The sequence below is a fragment of the Leucoraja erinacea genome, chromosome 16 (genome assembly GCF_028641065.1).
Source record: "Leucoraja erinacea ecotype New England chromosome 16, Leri_hhj_1, whole genome shotgun sequence".
NCBI classification, from domain to species: Eukaryota; Metazoa; Chordata; class Chondrichthyes; order Rajiformes; family Rajidae; genus Leucoraja; species Leucoraja erinaceus.
In genome coordinates this window covers 19,265,682-19,276,877 of record NC_073392.1, presented here as the reverse complement: position 1 = coordinate 19,276,877, position 11,196 = coordinate 19,265,682, and the positions used below count along the sequence as shown (strand labels likewise).

The following is an 11,196-nucleotide window of genomic DNA, read 5'->3' as shown; positions in this document are numbered from 1 at the left end:
TTAGGATCATGGGACGCTGTATTACCAGGCTCTGGCCCATCAGGGTCCTGCCTACTCTTTTTTTTTAGAGTTAGAGATCTCTAGGGTCCCGCACGGGGTACCCATGTGGGGCTTAACTGCTGCCCACTTGTCTTTTGTTCTGCGGACCCCTCTTGCAGGTCAGCCCAGAACTGACCCACAGTGCTCCCCTCTGATGGGGTAGAAGCATTGTGCAGCCCTCAAAGAGGTACTGCTGTGGGTTTATCACGTTGGAGCAAGGCTCCATACACCGCTTCTCCCTGCTCCAGCGCTCTCGGGCGCTGGTTGCCGGTGGTTATGCAAAGTCGGACCCTTCCGAGTCCACTACCTTGTTTGATTTGTGTCTAGCCTTACCGCTCGGCCGCATGGATCTGGCCCGTGCGGGGCCGACATCGGGCACAGCTGATCCCACTACGGTTGATCCAAGTGCCGCTGGCTGCTGCTGGCTGCCCGCTGTTCCACGGTCCTCCTTCTCCAGCTTTGTCCTTCCTTCCGTGGAGTGGATATGGCCGGTGTGGAGGACATCTGGCACAGCTGATTCCATCTATTCCATTTCTTTAACCCGGCTCCAACGCTCTCAGCGCTCCTGGCTGCTCGTTTATCTCAGACCCCTGGGACCGACCATCGTACTGACGGTACTGGTCCCTTGCGGTCGTTGCAGCCGGTCAACTCCACTCTAATGCCCTCAATTCTGGGCACTCCTACTTATATGGTCCTTAGATAAGGGACGTATTAGATATTAAAGCTGATAATAACAGCTACTATAGTTGATCTTAGTCAAAAGGCGCAAGAAGCGATATCTGTAACTAAAAAAACCCGCTGGGACCGACCCCGGTACTCACATTACTGGTCCCTCGCGGTCGGTTGCAGCCAATCAACTGCACTGCAATGTCCTTGGCCTCGGCGCTGGCCGTTAGCGCTGCTTCAAGCCAGACTCGCTTCCAAAGCGAGACTGGCATACTGCCCCAGAAATGAATTTCCCCCCTGGTGCGGGAACGAAGTCGGGCACAGGTGTTTTCCCCTCCGGGAATCGAAGTGCCTTTGCTGCTCCTGCCGTTGTCGGCTGCCGCTGCTGCACCTGCCGCTGCCGCTGCACCTGCCGCTGCCGCTGCTCCTGCCGCTGCTGGCTGCCGTTGCTGTTCTCCTGCCGGCTGCCTGCACTCCGCGGTCTTTCTGCAGCTTACATGGACCCGGTCCATGTCTGCACCTAAAGGGTAAGTGGAAGGAAACGCAGAGTCTCTTACCTGCTGTTCCCGACTTTTTAATTTTTTCCCCCTGGTGAACGTCGTTCCCTCCGTGTCGGGTTCGAGCCCCTCGGACTGACCCCGGTGTTTACGGGGCTGGTCCTTCTCCGCTAATTTTAAAAAGTGCCAGAGCCCTAATACAACCCACTGTTTTGTGGGTTGTTGGCTCTGTTTTTCCCTCCACCCCGTATGGGGTGAAGTTGGCACTCGCTCCCGTTATGGGAGACAGTGGTGCCGACTTCCGTTGCTGGCTGACTGCTGCTGTAGAAACGGCAGCTTGTCAGCCTTCCTGGAAAGAATAAGAAAAGGTAAGGAATTTTCTTACCTGTTGCACAGCCCCAGGCCCATGTAGCGTCGGTCTTTGGGGCTGTGTCGGCTCCTGAGTGCTCCCTTGTCGGTATTTTCTTCCCGGAGCTGAAGTCGCACGAACTCCCGCTAAGGGGGACTGTCGTGCCACCGGCCGTTGCTGGCAGCCTGCTGTCCTTGTCGGCGCTTGCAGACTTCTCCCCCGCCAGCTTCCAACAGCCTTCTGTAGAAAAAAGGTAAGTAAAGAAACGATGTTCACTTACCTTACTGTTGCAGGTTCAAAAACCCCGCCGTTTGGGAGGAACGTCCTTCCTCCCGACAATGACGAGTTGCAATGCGTTAGCGTAATGACACGCATGCGTTGTAAGCGGGTTCTTCACGAAGTCACTCACGTGACTCCGAAGTAAAATCTCCACTTTTTTCGGCAGTAAACTGTTACGAAGGATTAAACTCAATGCATTAGACTGAAAAAGTTTTATTTTGGTGGTTTATTTGAGGAAGATACTCTATAATTTGATGACTGCTACAAAAATTTAATTTTATATTCTTAAATAAGTTCTATTTTAGTGTTGTTCATCATAAAAATGCGACGGAAATGACTGAATGCAATGGGCAACCTGGAAAAAGTAGAGGTAAAAATGAATTAAATTCTCTAAAAGATTGCGCCAAACATATGTTTCCCATAGTAGAGATGTTCATCTATGTGAAACAACATTCAAAGTTGCAAAATGTAAGTTTTATAATCGGGTTTCCAGAAATTTCAAAGTAGACACTTACTGAAGAATCACTCCAAGATCGTCCCATCAACGGAAGGCTCAAAGGAAGAGTCCGTCATCGCTAGTGCCTTCCTCCTCGGCTCTCTGGTCTTTGGGGTTCTTGCTTCAAATCAACAATTTTGTCATTTTAAAAAAAAATTATCAGGTAATGCTCCCTTTTAAATTTCAGGACATCTGTAAAAACTCTGTACGTAAGTACAGAAAATATCTGTATGGAATAAAGGGATTTTGGGAGAAAGCAGGAACGGGGTACTGATTTTGGATGATCAACCATGATGATATTGGATGGCAGTACTGGTTTGAAGGGCCGAATGGCACCAATTTTCTATGTTTCTATCCCACAGAGCTGAATAGTAGGGAGCTACACATTAACATTAAACTCAGAAAAGCTTTAAGGATTGTTACTGCAGGAAACACTTAGGGTTTTTAATTTTCTGATACTTGTGCAAAGTGTAGTAAACTTCCATTTTGGACTGTTAGCAAGATTGTTGTTGATGGGTGTGGTTATTTTGAAAGGGAAAAACTATTTTGTCTAATGAATGTAGAGTAATATTAGTTCAGCAGGGGCTGACTTTCACAATTGACAGTTTGAAATGCTCAGTCAGAACATAATTGCTAAGTGAGTAATGGTTTCGAAAATATAAAACAGATTTATGACTGATTCTCTCTTGTCTGTAATTCACACCAAGCTTGAAAACACCTTTTTTTTTTCTTCAGTATGCTGACTGCCACTGCAAATGAGTCAATTATTCACTTTGGCTTAAAAATATGTCCTGCTTTGGCAAGTCTCAACAGAATAAATGTGCACCCTCTATTTTGCCATTGGGTTTTCAGTCTCCATTATCCATCCAAACATCACCTGCTGTTGACAGCCCTGACATAATTTGCTCTTAGTAGTGTTTACTTTTTAATGCATTAAAAGTATAAAAAGCGTAACCTTTTTTGCTTTTCTGCTAACTTTAGTTCTGCTGTTAGATAAGAGAGAGAACATTTCCGGTCTGCCCTACAACAGTTTGTGATCATCGGCACCTTTGCACCATAGAGGTAATCATTTATGCAGCAGGAGAGAGCCTGGGGAAGCGATGTCAAAGCTTTGAATGTTTCTTTTGTTGATCGTGACCTACAGCTTTCTGTGAGCTCAGCTGGGAAGAGCTATCGATTGTGCTTCCAGGCTTCCTTGGCTGGATTGACAGGGATATGGTATCTGATCTATGGTATCTGATGCGCCAAGTCAGTCATCTGGCATAGTCTAAATTACCATCAAGCACCCATTTACATTACTTCCACACTAATAACATTTTATTCTACCCACATTCCCAACAATGCCTTCCAGATTAGTCAGCTCCCACATCCTCCAGCCTATTCTAACATTAGAGGCAATGTTAAAGTGGTCAGTTAATATACCAATGGTGCTTGCACACCTAGAGTATGATGTGAACCAATTTGCAACTTCCTTGCTTATTGTTTAGGATAGTGCAGTTTCTGACATGATGTACTGCACTAACTACTGAATAAAACATGACAGAACTTTGAATGGGGTTTGAGAGGGACAATGTTTAGTGAGAAACTAGTGTCTTAAATGCAAAATAAACCCACTAATTATAGACTGCATGCCAGTGCAGCTAATAGAGTGACTCATGTTCCAGAGACCTGGGTTCAGTCCTGACGTTAGACCAGCGTGGAATATGCTTGTTTTCTTGTGGTTATGTGGGTTTCCTCCTCGTGCTCTGGTTTCATCCCCCATCCTAAGTAGGTTAATTAGTAGGTTAATTGGCCACCATAAGTTGCCTCAACTGCATAAGTGAGGAGTAGAATCTGGTGGAGTAGACAAGAATGCGGGGAGAATGATATAGGATTAGACAATAGACAATAATCATTAGGTGCAGGAGTAAGCCATTCTTTCGAGCCAGCACCGCCATTCACTGTGATCATGGCTGATCATCCACAATCAGAACCCTTTCCTGCCTTTCCCCATATCCCTTCACTCTATCTAAAGGGCCTGTCCCACTTACGCGTCCTTGGCTCGCAAATTACGCTTTGTAAATCCATGCTATTTCATCTTTTATGATTGACTCCAGCATCTTCCCCACCACCAATGCCAGGCTAACTGATCTATAATTCTGTTTTCTCTCTCCTGCCTTTCTTAAAAAGTGGGATAACATTAGCTACCCTCCAATCCACAGGAACTGATCCTGAATCTATAGAACGTTGGGAAATTATCACCGATGGGTCCATGATTTCTAGAGCCACTTCCTTAAGTACTCTGGGATGCAGACCATCAAGGCCTGGCGATTTATCAGCCTTCAGTCCCATCAGTCTACCCAACACCATTTCCTGCCTAATGTGAATTTCCAGTTCCTCCGTCACCCTGGATCCTCTGGCCACTAGTACATCAGGGAGATTGTTTGTGTCTTCCTTCGTGAAGAGGTGCCATTGTATAACAAACGTCCAGTCAGGGCACAAGAATCCTTCTGTGGAGTCCTGTTAAGTTGTGCTCTTGCTATGTGTAGGGGAGGTCATGCCTCACACAGCTATCTGACTGAGTGTTGTTGAGGTCATTGATTAAGGCAGAGTGGTAGACGGGGTTAACATGGACTTCAGTAAGGCCTAAAGCAAAGTTCTGCATGGTAGGATGGTACAGAAGGTTAAGGCACAAGGAATCCGAGCAGTGTTGGCAAACCAGACCCAAAATTGCTTTGGTGATAGGTGTCAGAGGGCAGTGATTGATGGGTGTTGTTCTGACTGGAAGTCTGATGTATTGCAGAGAAACACTATTCCTTAAATAGTGTAGTGCCTGTGTTTACTTAGGACACAGTCCATGCATAGACAAAAATCCGATTGTGCCTTGAGTACTTTTCATTGCACAGAGTAGTGTCTCAGCATATGGAACACCATTCCATACAGTTGACAGTTCCACTTTTATATTGCAATAGTCTGAAAACTGATTGGTAAAACGGTAAAGGAATGTAGTAATATGATTCTTGGACACTTTGATACTGCATATAATTATGCTAAATAAATACTTTTGCAGGATAAAACATTTTGGCACATGAAATTTTTCAGTGAAGTGCTGTTCAGTTGTGGTTGCTATTGTAACTGAGGAAATGTAGGAGCCAATGTTCACACAATGATTTTGCAGGAACAGAAATTAGAACATTAGATAAAATACGATGATGTTGGTTCACTTCCAACTTCATCTACTCCGGTGTTCCCGATGTGGCATTTTGTACATCGGGGAGACTCAGCATTTGTTTAGCTGAAATTGGTCCATTGGGTCCTGCTGGATCTTCCGGTTGCTAGACATTTTGCATCCTGTTCCCATTCCCATACTGACCTTTCTGTCCTGGACCTCCTCCGTTGCCAGAGTGGGGCCGTACGCAAGCAGGAGGAATGGTGCCCCGTGTTCCACTTGGGTGGTTTGCAGCACAGCAATGTGAAAGTTGAGTTCTGTAATATTGGGTAATTTTAAACTCACCCCTCCCCTTCTGCTCCCACCTCCCCTTTCTTTTCATCCCTCCCCTATGCCCCACCAGGACTTACACACATTTCCCTGCTTCCCCTCGCCCTCCACCTACATTAATTCCTTGTTTCACAATTTACAACTCTTCAATTTTTTTGTCTAATTTCGTCTATATTTTCATCTCTGGTCTTTGTCCGACTACCTGCCTATCAAATATCCTCCTCACCTATATCAACCTATCACTTGGCAGTCTTTATCCTGCCCCTCCTCTCTTCCCCCCTCTTCCCCACCACCGCACTATTGGTCCGAGGAAGGGTCAGGACTCACATCAACCATCTATATTCTCCAGAGATACTGCCTGACCCATTGCGTAACTCCAGACCTTTGTGTCTTTTTTTGTCCTTTCAACCTGGTCCATTAGCAAAGCTTTCAAAAATCTATGGGCAAAGATATTACCGGGGGCAACATTTTCTCTGTACATCTGACATTAAATATTTGACAAACAGAGCCGTGTTTTTTCCCTTTCATTCCATTTCAGTGTTGTCTTAACTTTGGATCCTTTCAAATGATGGTAAGAGCTAGCCAGACTTACGAGTGGATGATTCTACGCTTACTTAGTAACTCACGGGACACCTTGTCCACAAACATTTTTCCAACTTCATTTAATTTCTATCGAATTTCTGATTTGATGGCTTTTTTCTATTGAATAATAGTTATATAAATGTTCTGCTCTCATAACACAATAGCTTATATGAGCAATCAGAAATAAAGTATAATCTAAGGAAGAAACCTTTCTGTTTTGGTGGCTTATTTCTAGTGAATAAAAGTGATTTTAATTTTGTACTCTAGCAACAAAAATGGTTGTGTGTTGCAATCAGAAATAAAATATATAACGTTACAAAAATCAATCTGTGTATGCAAAGAAGCAATGGGTTAGTAATTTTGTGTGGGGGTGGGGGATCTCTCAGACACAATACAAGACAATTGCCACTTGCAAATGCATGATTAATAAATGGCAAAAAATGCTTGTTGAAGGAAAATTGTTTGACTAACTTGATGGAGTTTTTGATGACATAATGGATGATAATAATGGTTGATGAGAATAATGGTGTTTTGTATTTGACATTTCAAAAGCTATTTGATAAATTATCACATAATAGAGCTTGCCACATTGAAGTTCATTTGCAGTAAAATGTAATTTAATTTAATGGAATTTAATGTGTAGTAAAATATGACACAAAGTTTGTCAAAGAACTAAAACCAGTGCGATTTGCTGGTTTATTTTACAAACTCAAAAAGTCGTAAAGTCGTGGAGCTATGCAGCACAGAAACAGGCCCTCCAGCCTACTTTATTCTCGCCAACTAAATTGAAAATACTGGGCGAGTCCCATTTGCCTGCCCAGCCCATAGCTTCTAAACCCTTTCCAACCTGACCAAATGTATTTGAAAAGTTGTCATTGTATTTGCTTCTACAGCTTTGAAGAGGAAGGTTGAGGAGCCACAATCCTGTTTATATCATGGTGATGATGGAGAGTCAAAAACATCAAATTCCTGGGCATGCATATTTCCGACGATCTTTCCTGGACCTAGCACACTGATGCAATTATAAAGAAAGCACATCAGCGCCCCTGAGAAGATTACGGAGATTATTTGTCACTCTGCCTGAAATGCTGTGAAATTGAATGTGATGGCCTGCACTCTGCTTGAAATGGAATTTCAAGGAATAGCCGTGAGTGAAGTGCCAGCCCACCAGCCCTGAGTGACTGAGCTGCCAGCCCACCAGTGACTAAGCTGCCAGTATACCAGGCCCACACAGTGACAGAGCTGCCAGTATACCAGGCCTGAGTGACTGAGCTGCCAGTATACCAGGCCTGAGTGACTGAGCTGCCAGCCTACCAGGCCTGAGTGACGGAGCTGCCAGCCCCACCAGGCCTGAGTGACTGAGCTGCCAGCCCATTAATCCATTCAGCCAACAATGTCCATACTAGTCCTCTGGAATTGGTGGAGGTGGAATATTGCATTGGGGGACCTACACTGGACATGTGAACATGGGACCCAATGGGTCCCACTTAGTCTAGTAAAACTTACATTTTTGCAACTTTGACTGTTGTTTCACATGGATGAACATCTCTACAATGAGAACAATATGTTTGGTGCAATCTTTTAGGGAATTTAATTTATTTTTTCCTCTTCTTTTTCCAGGTTGCTCATTGCATTCAGTCATAGCCGTCATATTTTTTATGATGAACACTGCAAAATATAACTGATTTAAGAATATAAAATCAAATTTTTGTCGTAGTCTTTCAAATTATAGAGTATCTTCCTCAAATAAAACACAAAAAAAAATAGCAGTCTAACGCATTGATTTTAAACCTTCGTAACAGTTTACTGCCAAAATAAAGTAGAGATTATCAGCAAGAATGGTAACCTTCACATAACTTTTCACCAACTTCCTCTAAAACAATATTAACTTCAGATGAATAGACGAAGCATACTGCTCATTTATTAATTACAATTGATAATTATGGTAATTGTTGTATTATTTTACACATTATGAGCATAAAACACTAATGTGACGGATATGACACAGCATGGTGGAGATAATCAAGTTTGGGAGAGTCATGTGATGGAGATGACTAAACGATCTTTAGGGATAGAGTTCGGGCTAGGGCTGAGGGTAAAGGTTGAGGGTAAGGCTGGGGCTGGGACTAGGGCTGGGGCTAGCGCTAGAGCTGGGGCTCGGGCTAGGGTTAAGGCTAGGATTAGGGTTAGGGTAGGGGTTAGAGTTGGGGCTAGGGTTACTTACCCCCGACCCCCAGCTCCAGCCGGACCCAGAGCCATCGCAGCCATCACATCTTCCCATGACCCTCTCCACAAACATCCTCACAGCATGATCCTGACACCATGCTTCACCATAAGTATGGTATTGACCAGGTGATGAGCGGTGCCTCGTTTCCTCCAGACGTGACGCTTGGCATTCAGGCCAAAGAGTTCAATCTTGGTTTCATCAGACCAAAGAATCTTGTTTCCCATGCCTTTTGGCAAACTCCATGCAGGCTGCTATGTGCTTTTAACTGAGGAGTTGGTGCCGTTTGGGAACTCTACCACAAAGGCTTGATTGGTGGAGTGCTGCAGATATAGTTATCCTTCTGGAAGGTTATCCCATCTCCACAGAGGAACTCTGGAGCTCTGTCAGTGACCATCGGGTTCTTGGTCACCCCCCTGACCAAGGCCCTTTTCCCGCGATTGCTCAGTTTGTCCGGGAGGCCAGCTCTCTGAAGAGTCCTGGTGGTTCCAAAGTTCTTCCATTTAAGTATGACTGTGCTCTTCAGGAACTGTAATGTTGCAGAAATTGTTTTATACCCTTCCCCAGATCTGTGTCTCGACACAATCTTGTCTCGGAGGTCTACGGATAATTCCTTCATCTTCAAAGCTTGGTTTTTGCTCTGAGATGCACTGTCAACTGTGAGACCTTATATAGACGGGTGTGTGTGTCTTTCCAAATCATGTCCAATTACCACTGGTGGACTCCAATCAAGTTGGAGAAACATCTCAAGGATAATCAATGGAAACAGGATGAACCTCAGCTCAATTTTGAGCGTCATAGTAAAGGGTCTGAATACTTATGTAAATGTGATATTTCAGTTATTTCTTTTTAATTTGCAAAAATTCCTAAACACCTGTTTTCATTCTGGGGTATTGTTGATGATTGATGATTGGAAAAAAAAGAGTTTAATCAATTTTAAAACAAGGCTGTAATGTAACAAAATGTGAAGGGGTCAGAATACTTTCTGAATGCTATATATATATATATATATATATATATATATATATATATATATTGCATTCAGAAAGTCTGAACTTTCTGAATGAAAGTCTGTGCTGCATCAAGTACAAATTCATTGTTCTATCTGGGACAGATGGCAATAAAACACTCTTGACTCTTCCACTGGCATCTTATTCCAGATATGGACTACACTCTAGTGAAAAAGTTGTCCTGAGGCTTCTCTTAAATCTCTCCCCTATTACCAAGCCAATGCTCTCTAGTTTTAGGATTCTCTACCTTGGGCAAAAGACTGCGATCAGTTACTTTATCCATACCCCTCATGATCTTGCACACTGCTATAAGGTCACCTCTCAGCCTCCTACCCTGTAAAGGAAAAAGTCTCAACCTATTTAACCTCTGCCTAGAACTCAAGCCCGCGAGCCCAGGTACTGTCCTGGAGAATATCTACTGCACAATTTCTATCTTAATGACATCCTTCCTACAGATGGGGTTGAACTGCACTTAATAATCCAAGTGTGGTCTCACTAAAGACAAGTAGAGTTGTATCACGATGTTCACACAGAATCTATTAAGGGCATAATCCATTTGATTCAATAGATTGAGTCATGATACAGCGTGAGAACAGGCCCTTCGGCCCAACTTGCCCACACCGGCCAATATGTCCCAGCTACATTAGTCCCACCTGCCCGCATTTGGTCCACATCCCTCCAAACCTGTCTTATCCATGTACTTGTCTAACTGTTTCTTAAACGTTGGGACAGTCCCAGCCTCAACTACCTCCTCTGGCAGCTTGTTCCATACACCCACCACCCTCTGTGGAAAAAGTTACTCCTCAGATTCCTATTAAAACTTTTCCCCTTCACCTTAAACCTATCTCCTCTGGTCCTCGATTCACCTACTCTGGGCAAAAGACTGCAATACCCGATCTATTCCTCTCATGATTTTGTACAGATGTAAGTGTTAGAAATGTTCAACACAAAGCCATTTTGAATCACAACCTCTTTCATCTGCACTATTTTAAAAATTAACTCAGGATATTACTAATTACCGTTCACCAATTAACTGCAGAAGAATCCTTGGAATGTTATCAAGATAATACTGCTGAGAGCAATCATCCATAAAGCAATTTTAAAACTCTGCTTTTGAGGTTTTTAATAGAAAGTATTAAATCACCATGATGATTACATTTTTGCAGTTTTAAACATTTATAGCAAATTAAAATCAATGATTACTGCTCTGGACTTTGCCTTTGGTTCTTTCAATCAATTGAAAATTAAAGGGTGAAAGATAATAATAGAGATGAATTGGAGCAGTTTATTGATGATTTTTTTTTCAGGTTGCAGTACTTTATACTGCAATTGTCAGCAATTAATAGATTGACTATAACTGGTGCTAAGTTAAAGCTTGATTTGGGAGCACTAACCTAGGAGCTGGTGTAGGGTCCTTTGTCTCTTTGGCCAAGATGTTGCCAACAAATGTAGACAAAAATGCTGGAGAAACTCAGCGGGTGAGACAGCATCCACGGAGCGAAGGAAATAGGCAACATTTTAGGAAACATTTTAAAGAAACACATTTAATTATCTGAGGTGATCACAGGGGGAAAGC

The 11,196-nt window shown here is 43.4% G+C and overlaps 1 pseudogene; it reads right to left on the bottom strand.

The window, feature by feature from the left end:
• Window positions 1-711: 711 nt before the first annotated feature.
• On the bottom strand, window positions 712-816 carry LOC129704945 (U2 spliceosomal RNA; annotated as a pseudogene).
• Window positions 817-11,196: the final 10,380 nt, after the last annotated feature.